We start from the raw sequence: 7,920 nt of genomic DNA, 5'->3' as shown, positions 1-7,920 counted from the left end.
TAAACATTAGAACATCCAAAATAATTTATGCAACTAAAAATCACATTTTAAGCATCTTTAATTCCCAAACCCAATAAATCCAATTGTCACAAATTCACTTTAAATCAATCATTTAAGCACAAATATCTCATCAAAAATTTCAATTTTAAGACATAAATGTGGGCATAAATATGCACTCATCACTTAGCTAGCGTGCTAGTTAAGTAACTTATCTTTTCAATATGGGTAGGACAATTTTCACAAGCTTTTTATACTGTAACAATTTTAATTTCAACATCCTTAGCAAATAACACAACTTCATTCAATTCTTTTTTCCAATTTCACATTATCAGCAACAAGGTTATTTATTCTATATTCATAATCTTTTGTTTTAGAGTTCAGTCGATTAACCTTGTATTCCAGTCGCATTGCCTCAGGATGATGTTCTCTAAATGCTATCAATTGCTGATATTTCTCTTCTATTGGCAGCTTCTCAAATTCATCATCACTGTCACTTTCAATCCTTGATGTTCCAACCATGTGACATATGTTAGATTTCTCCTCTTGGTCAGCATCTTCATCATTTGATTTCTCAGAATCTGAGTTCTCCCAAGCAACGTATGCTCCTTTTCTTTTCATATTTCTACCTTGAGGGAATCTTTTCTTTCCTTTTTGCTTCGGCTGTAAGTCAGGACAATCAGGCTTGATGTGACCTTCCTTTCCACATTCATAGCACTGGACAACATTTGTTCTGAAGCTCTTCTTTTTGCTTTGACCTGCATGGTTAGACAATTGACTATCATTTTGCATAAGTCGACTAAACTTTCTTACCATCAAGGTCATCTATTCTTTTTCGTCCATGTCTGTTTCTGTGTTGTTCTTGCTTGAAGCTTTCAGAGCAATGGACATCTTCTCTTCAATCTCCTCTTCATCCTTTAATCTACCAAGTTCCAACTCATGTTCTCGTAGCTTGCCAAACAAGGTAGCCATGTTCATAGTTGTAAGACTTTTGGTTGCCAACTCCTGTTTAGACTTTTCAAAATCTTGATGTTGATCTCCTCCTTATCAAACACCTTACCAAGAGCCATTAGATGATTTACAATTTGAGTGAATCGTTTCTGCACATCATAAATGTTTTCTCCAACCTTTATTTTGAACAATTCATACTCCTGTATCAATGAGTTCTTACTAGCTCTCTTGACTTCATCTGTGCCTTCATGAGTTACCTCTAAGACATCCCACATTTCCTTTGCGGATTTGCATTGAGATATCCTGAAAAATTCATCAATTGTCAGTGCAGAGGCAATTATATTTCTAGCTTTAACATCATACTCAACTTTTCTATTTTCATCAGCAGTCCATTCAGTAAAAGGTTTTAAAACAGTTTCTTTAGCAACAATTTTCATAGGCACATATGGACCATTCAAAGTGGCATCTAAAATTCCCTTATCTTATGATTCAAGAAAGATTTGCATTCGAATTTTCCAAAAAGGATAATTTTCACCAGCAAACAAAGGTGGTCTGTTTGTTGAAGCACCTTCACCAAAAGTTTGAAAATAGGAAGCCATCCCCAGGTTTTATAGTCGAATAAGATAAAAACAGAGTCGACTAAATTTTCAAATATCTTATGAAAACCAGCTCTGGTGCCAATTGTTGGGAAACAAGTAGGCTTCGTTTTTACATCAAGAGGGGGGTGAATTGGTGATGTTTCAAAAACAAAATCTTTTCGCATTCTTTTATCAAAAGTAGAAACCTTTTTGAACTTTCTTTAAATGCAAGTAATGAAAATTTATATGCAGCGGAAAAACGTAGTTGACTGCGTAAAAGATACAGTCGACTGGAATTAAAGAGTACAGGGATAGAGAAAAGCAAACACTGGTTTTTATACAGGTTCGGCCAACAATGCCTACATCCAGTGTCCTTCCAACCCAGGAAGAAAAATGCACTATATAGGTTGCGGTTTTTACAACATGGAATTTATAGAAGACTTCACGTCAAAAATATAAATCTCTTCTCTAACCTAAAACCAAAATATAGCTGCAATAACCAAAACCAGACTTGCAGCAAGAATCCCCTCTTCTGCAATCTGAACCCACGTCGAACAATCCTCAACGTGTAACCCCTATATCACAACAGGTCAATTCCAGCACTCTTCACAAGATGTCAAGCCTTCAAACAACGCAACAGTCTTCACAGGATGCCAAGCCTTCAATGATCAATCAAGAAGCACCTTCTTTGTGTAGTTTCTGATCACACAGTCAACACATAAGCCTTCTCCCTTTAAATCTCTCTAAAGATAGATCACCATCGTCTTCTTGGAGAATTCTTGGAGCTTTAACATGGAGAATTCAATCTGAAACAAGAATGAAAATGTTAGATCATTAAATGTCTCTGAACAACTCGTGTTCAGCCAATTTATAGTTTTCTGTTAGTCAGATTGTCTCTCAGTCGAATAGCCTACTAATTCAGTCGACTGTATTATTACAGTTATAACAGACAGTCAACATAGAGGCTCTCAGTCAACACGAATCAACACACATTCAATACAGTTGACCAAGTCATCAATGCTTAACTAACTTTTAAAAATATAGCCATTGGAGCATGTAAGCATAACAAAATTTCAAAACAGATATATGATACAGTCGAATGTACTCTGGAGAAAGTCAACTGTGGCATGAAAAAACATTTTGAAATTGTTTTCAATCCAAAACATCACAGAGCACTGATTCTCAAAATTTGTACAAAGGTTTTAGAATAGTCGAATCCATTAGAGATGTATTCGACTGAACTAGAATTTTGTCACACAATTATAAGTTTATAAAAGTGTTACCAATAAGGAGTATTGGTAAAACCTGAAGATGTGTTTTGATGATGCTACAACTTGTAGATTTTGGATATAGTAGGAAAATATTTAAAAAGCAACTTGTAGATTTTGAATATAGTAGGAAAATGTTAAACCTTGTAATTTTTACTGGTATAATCGATTATGGTTAAGCTATAATCGATTATCACATGTTTTTGTACTAGAATAATCGATTATCATGAAGCAATAATCGATTATCACAAGTCATACTTGAATAATCGATTATCACTTCATATAATCGATTATCACTTTTTGAAAACTCCGTAACGGACTTGAATAATCGATTATCACTTACAATAATCGATTATTCATGGCAGTTGGGAGCTGACCTTTGGCATTCAGTGTACTTGGCTATATATTTGGATTTTGAGAATTCAGAAAACAACGTTTTGAACTGAGAAAGCTAAGTAGAACACTGTGTGTCAGAGGAAAGTTCTCAGAAAGCTTTTGTTCATAGTTCCCTTGCTTGGTCTCGTGAAAGGAGAGGCTCGCGTATCGTGTGTCGATAGTCAGAGCAGACTCTCTTTGAGTTAGCAAGGTGCTTTGCCTGGTCTTGTGAAAGGAGAAGCTCACGAATCGTTGGTCGATTGCCGAAGCGGTTCTCTTCAAGTTGGTAGAGTGGTCTTCTTCCGGTTCGTCCGTCGAAGGAAGCAAGGTGCTCTGCCTAGTCTTGTGAAAGGAGAAGCTCGTGAATCGTTGGTCGATTGCCGGAGCGGTTCTCTTCAAGTTGGTAGAGTGGTCTTCTTCCGGTTCGCTCGTCGAAGGAAGGTTCTTTTATATTTTGTTCACTTATTGTAAATCTGTGAAACTGTTTTTAAGTGGAACTGTTAATCACTCTTTACAGTGATTAACGACTGGACGTAGATTCTGTTGAATCAAACCAGTATAAAAATACTCGTGTGATTTTTCTATTCCCTACACTCATTTTACTTTACGCATATTAACTGTTTGATTAATTTTCTGAAAGAAAATTATTTTTGCTAAAAAGGACCAATTTCATTTTAACTGTGACCGAACACGCTTTCTGCTTACTAAGTTTTATTCCGCTGCATTATACTCTTCGAAAAATACCCCCTCCGATACCAACAAAAAGTGCTTGTGATTTTTCACTTTCCAGAATGTGCAGTAAAATATTTTTGATAAAGCAGTTCACATTGTACATAATCATATAAGCATGTTCCACAAATATATCACTCAATCAACATAGGGACATACATCACAGTACATCAAAACATGTTCAGCAAATATAACAATCAGTTCATAATAAGAACATGTAATACAACAACACATGTACTGTTATTAAGCATAGTGTTGTCATCATCAAAAAATAGATTAATATAGAGTTTGTGTTGTCAACAATCTCAACAGTATGTACAATAGTATTCAAACCTGATGCAAGTCAATTTTCAGCTGCATTGGAGGTGGAAGGAATTTCTTCACCATGAAATGTCCAAACCGTGTAATTAGGCATGAACCCTTTTTGGTATAGGTGAACTTTGACCTCTTCATCTTTCAAAATCCTTGTACATTTGCACTTGATGCATGAGCATCGAATCCCTCAATCAAGAGCATAATATTGATCGCGTCGAGCCGTTGTCACAAACTCTTCAACTTCGAGGACAAAACATTCCTTTAAACCTCTCCTTCTGCTATAACAATGGTCGTACATCCTTGCACGATGGTTGAGAAAATGGGTCATGTTCTGTGACAAGCCAAACAAAGGTAAACTTAGCCAAATCAACAACACTCCATGTGACATAAGTAATAAACCTATTACTACTTAAGTCCAACATGGAAGGCAATTTGAACACTACTGTGATAGGTATACAGTAAGGGTCATGCAAAGAGACATCCTCAGTATTAAAATGCCTTAGACATCCTAAGAGGGCTGTGTATTAAATTTAGGGGAGACAACTTATTATTAGTGAAGTCGTCTTTTGTAGAGTACTTCCACAGATTTTGTAGGTTCTAAGTGTTTATAGTATTTTTACAATTCTCATTCGATTGAGAATGTGTGTAGTACCATAGGATTTTAAATGGTAACTTAACTTAATCAAGTTGTAGCCTAATGAATGTACAATATACATGAACATACAATATAAACATCAAACAAACTACGTACTTGATGAGTACAAAATTGTAGCATTAACATCATATGCAATATCAGATGCACCAAAAGTTACTAAGCGGTGACAAAGATAACAATTAAAGTAATCTAACCTTTAAATTTAATCAAAATGAAGCAGAAGCAAAATAAATAATTCAACCAGCTGCACTACCTGCAACAACGATTACAATGAATTTGGTAGTGTGATTAGTTGTTTTACTATGACATTGAACAAAATTACATGCATCAATCATGAGTTCAAAACATATCACATTACAAGTATACCAAAAAAAAGTAATCAAGACGATCAAAATAGTCGCTTTAAGCATGTTCATCCCAAATTTTTGAGCAATTACAAAGAATAAACAACATTGAATACAATATGTGCAGAAAAATTTGGTAAGAGATGAAAGTAATAGTGTTAGGTTTGTCAAACTAACCAATCCATTCTAATTTAACACGCATAACATTGTACTCGACAACACAAAGAAAGATCAAGTTATAAAGAGAGTGAAATATGTTTGTTGCTAAAAGAGGAATACCATTCATGAAAAGCAGGACATAAACTCTAAAGATTTTGGAAGAAAAAGAAAAATGAGGGAGAAGTGAAGGAAAGGACAACATTTATTGTAAAATTATGTTGCCTTCTAAGAAGTTGAGAGTAGGCTTTTCTAGGTCTGTTGTAACTATACGAATTATTTGATAACCAAAACAAACATTTCTTCTCTTTTTTCTCTAAAACACATAAACAAATCCTCAACTACCATCACATCCTAAAAATCCAAAAACCAAGTTTTCAAAACATTAAAACTATCATCAAGAAGAAATCAAAACCTGCTATGTACACATTCCAATCTTAATGTTGAGAAAAAAACAAGAAAAAGACCCAAGATTTACATGTTAAATTTGGAGGATCATTGTACCACTGGATATCTATATATATACATACACCTGAAAGGAAGCATGGGAGAGTTGAGAAGCATGAGCTAGTCTTAGAATTCAACAATTGAGAGAAATGAAAGAGCAAATGAAGTAGCTAGAAGTGGCTGAGGCAATTGAGTGTCTTATTGGCTAACATCCAATCCAATCTCCAACTTCCCAAACAAATAACTTTAATAGACTGATAAACTCACACGGTTTTCTAACTTATGTTTCGAACAAAAAGATCATCACTTCTTATTTAACATTTCCATTTAATTTCCACTTGTATTCTTTTTTCTACACATTACCAATTTTTCAATGAAAGATCAATCCAAAGTAAGGATGTAAAGCAATAATTACTCCGTTCTTTAACGGGAGTAAGAATGAAATATTTAGAAATAAAAACAGAAGGTGATTAAGGAACCTAAAATTTCACTAGGAATGAAACTATAGAGTTTGATCCATCCATTTAAAGGTCTGACAGAGTTCATAACACTTACCTGATTTATAATTTAGTACTTATATTATCATTTATTACGTTATAAAACTGTTTCTTCATTTAGTACGTGTAGAACTAGTTCTTATATTATCATTTAGTACTTTATAAAACTGTTTCTTCATTTTGACAAAAGTTCATTATTTCACGACACGTGTGGAAAGTTTATAACCACTCATTTTAAGTACAATGATAATTACATTAAAGAAAAAAAAATTATGAAATCAGATTGAATAATCCTATAATGTTTAATGATCCTTGAATATTGAAAAAAAAAACTATTATTTATGCAATTGAAATAAAAGTCTAAGAAGGGGAATAATGGTTAACAAAAATTAACGCAACGACTTGGTGGCGGTGCTGGGAACATTCTTGGAAAACCCACATGCCCACTCTCCGCCAACTTTGCAAGCTAGTGACTCCTTATAAAACCAAAAGTGTGCCCTATGATGCAACCAAAACCATAAAACGAGTATGACACCCCATTTCTAATACTATAATCTTTTCTTTCATCTGTTCTAGGCCACTAATAATATTTTAGTGCTTCCACCTTCCTCTATTGCTTCCACATCTTTCAACTTATAAATACCAATCCCACTTCTCTTCTCTGCCACAGACATCCCTTCATCCTTCCCTCATTCTTATTTTCAAGTCAACCATGTCATCTTCAACAATAATTATCCTTTCTACATTCCTATTCTCGGAGTCCCATTATTTTTATTCTAATTTGGTTTTGTGTGATGTAATCAAAAGGGTCAACTTGGGATGAGATCGACTTTGAATTCTTGGGGAATCTGAGTGCTGACCCATACATCTTTCCCTCCAATGTGTTTAGTCAGGGAAAAGGCAATGGGGAGCAACAATTCTATCTTTAGTTTGACCCAACAGCCGATTTCCATACCTATTCCATTCTCTGGAATCCTTAGCGCATAATGTAAGCATTTCTCAATGATCACACATCCTTGACAACGTTATATTTTAGTTTCTCACACGGTTTGCCTTGAATTGTGGTACTAAATGTATGGTGGTTGACACATCTTTCAGCTTCTCGGTAGATGGGACTCCCATAAGAGAATTCAACAACATGGAATCAAAAGGAGTTGTATTCCCTAAGAATCAACCGATGAAGATATACTCTAGCCTTTGGAATGGTGATGAATGGGCAACAAGAGGTGGTCTTGTGAAAACTGATTGGAGCCAAGCTCCTTTCACAGCTTCTTACAGGAATTTCAATGCAGATGTATGTGTCCATTGGGGATCATCATCATCTTCTTGCAGTTCCACTTTTATATCATTTTTATATCATTTACAACAATGTAGTAGAGAACAAGACGACAAAGATTGAAAGGCTGAAAAATGGCTTTCAAATTTGCAAGCCTCAAGGAACCAGATATTCCAAACTCAAATTTCGACATAGATAATAGTCATAAGCTAATAAACTAGGGGGATATTTACCTATCGGGCTACTGCCCTGTAGTCAGTTTCCATTCTTGTAATATAACTTCCTAACCATCACTGCCATCCTAAAGCCTTGGCCCTCATTTCAATTACAAA

The 7,920-nt window shown here is 34.8% G+C and overlaps 1 pseudogene; it reads left to right on the top strand.

Moving 5' to 3' along the window:
• Window positions 1-3,572: 3,572 nt before the first annotated feature.
• On the top strand, window positions 3,573-7,711 carry LOC106763561 (annotated as a pseudogene).
• Window positions 7,712-7,920: the final 209 nt, after the last annotated feature.

Source organism: Vigna radiata, chromosome 6 (genome assembly GCF_000741045.1).
Source record: "Vigna radiata var. radiata cultivar VC1973A chromosome 6, Vradiata_ver6, whole genome shotgun sequence".
NCBI classification, from domain to species: domain Eukaryota; kingdom Viridiplantae; phylum Streptophyta; class Magnoliopsida; order Fabales; family Fabaceae; genus Vigna; species Vigna radiata.
This window is presented reverse-complemented; position numbering and strand designations above follow the sequence as displayed.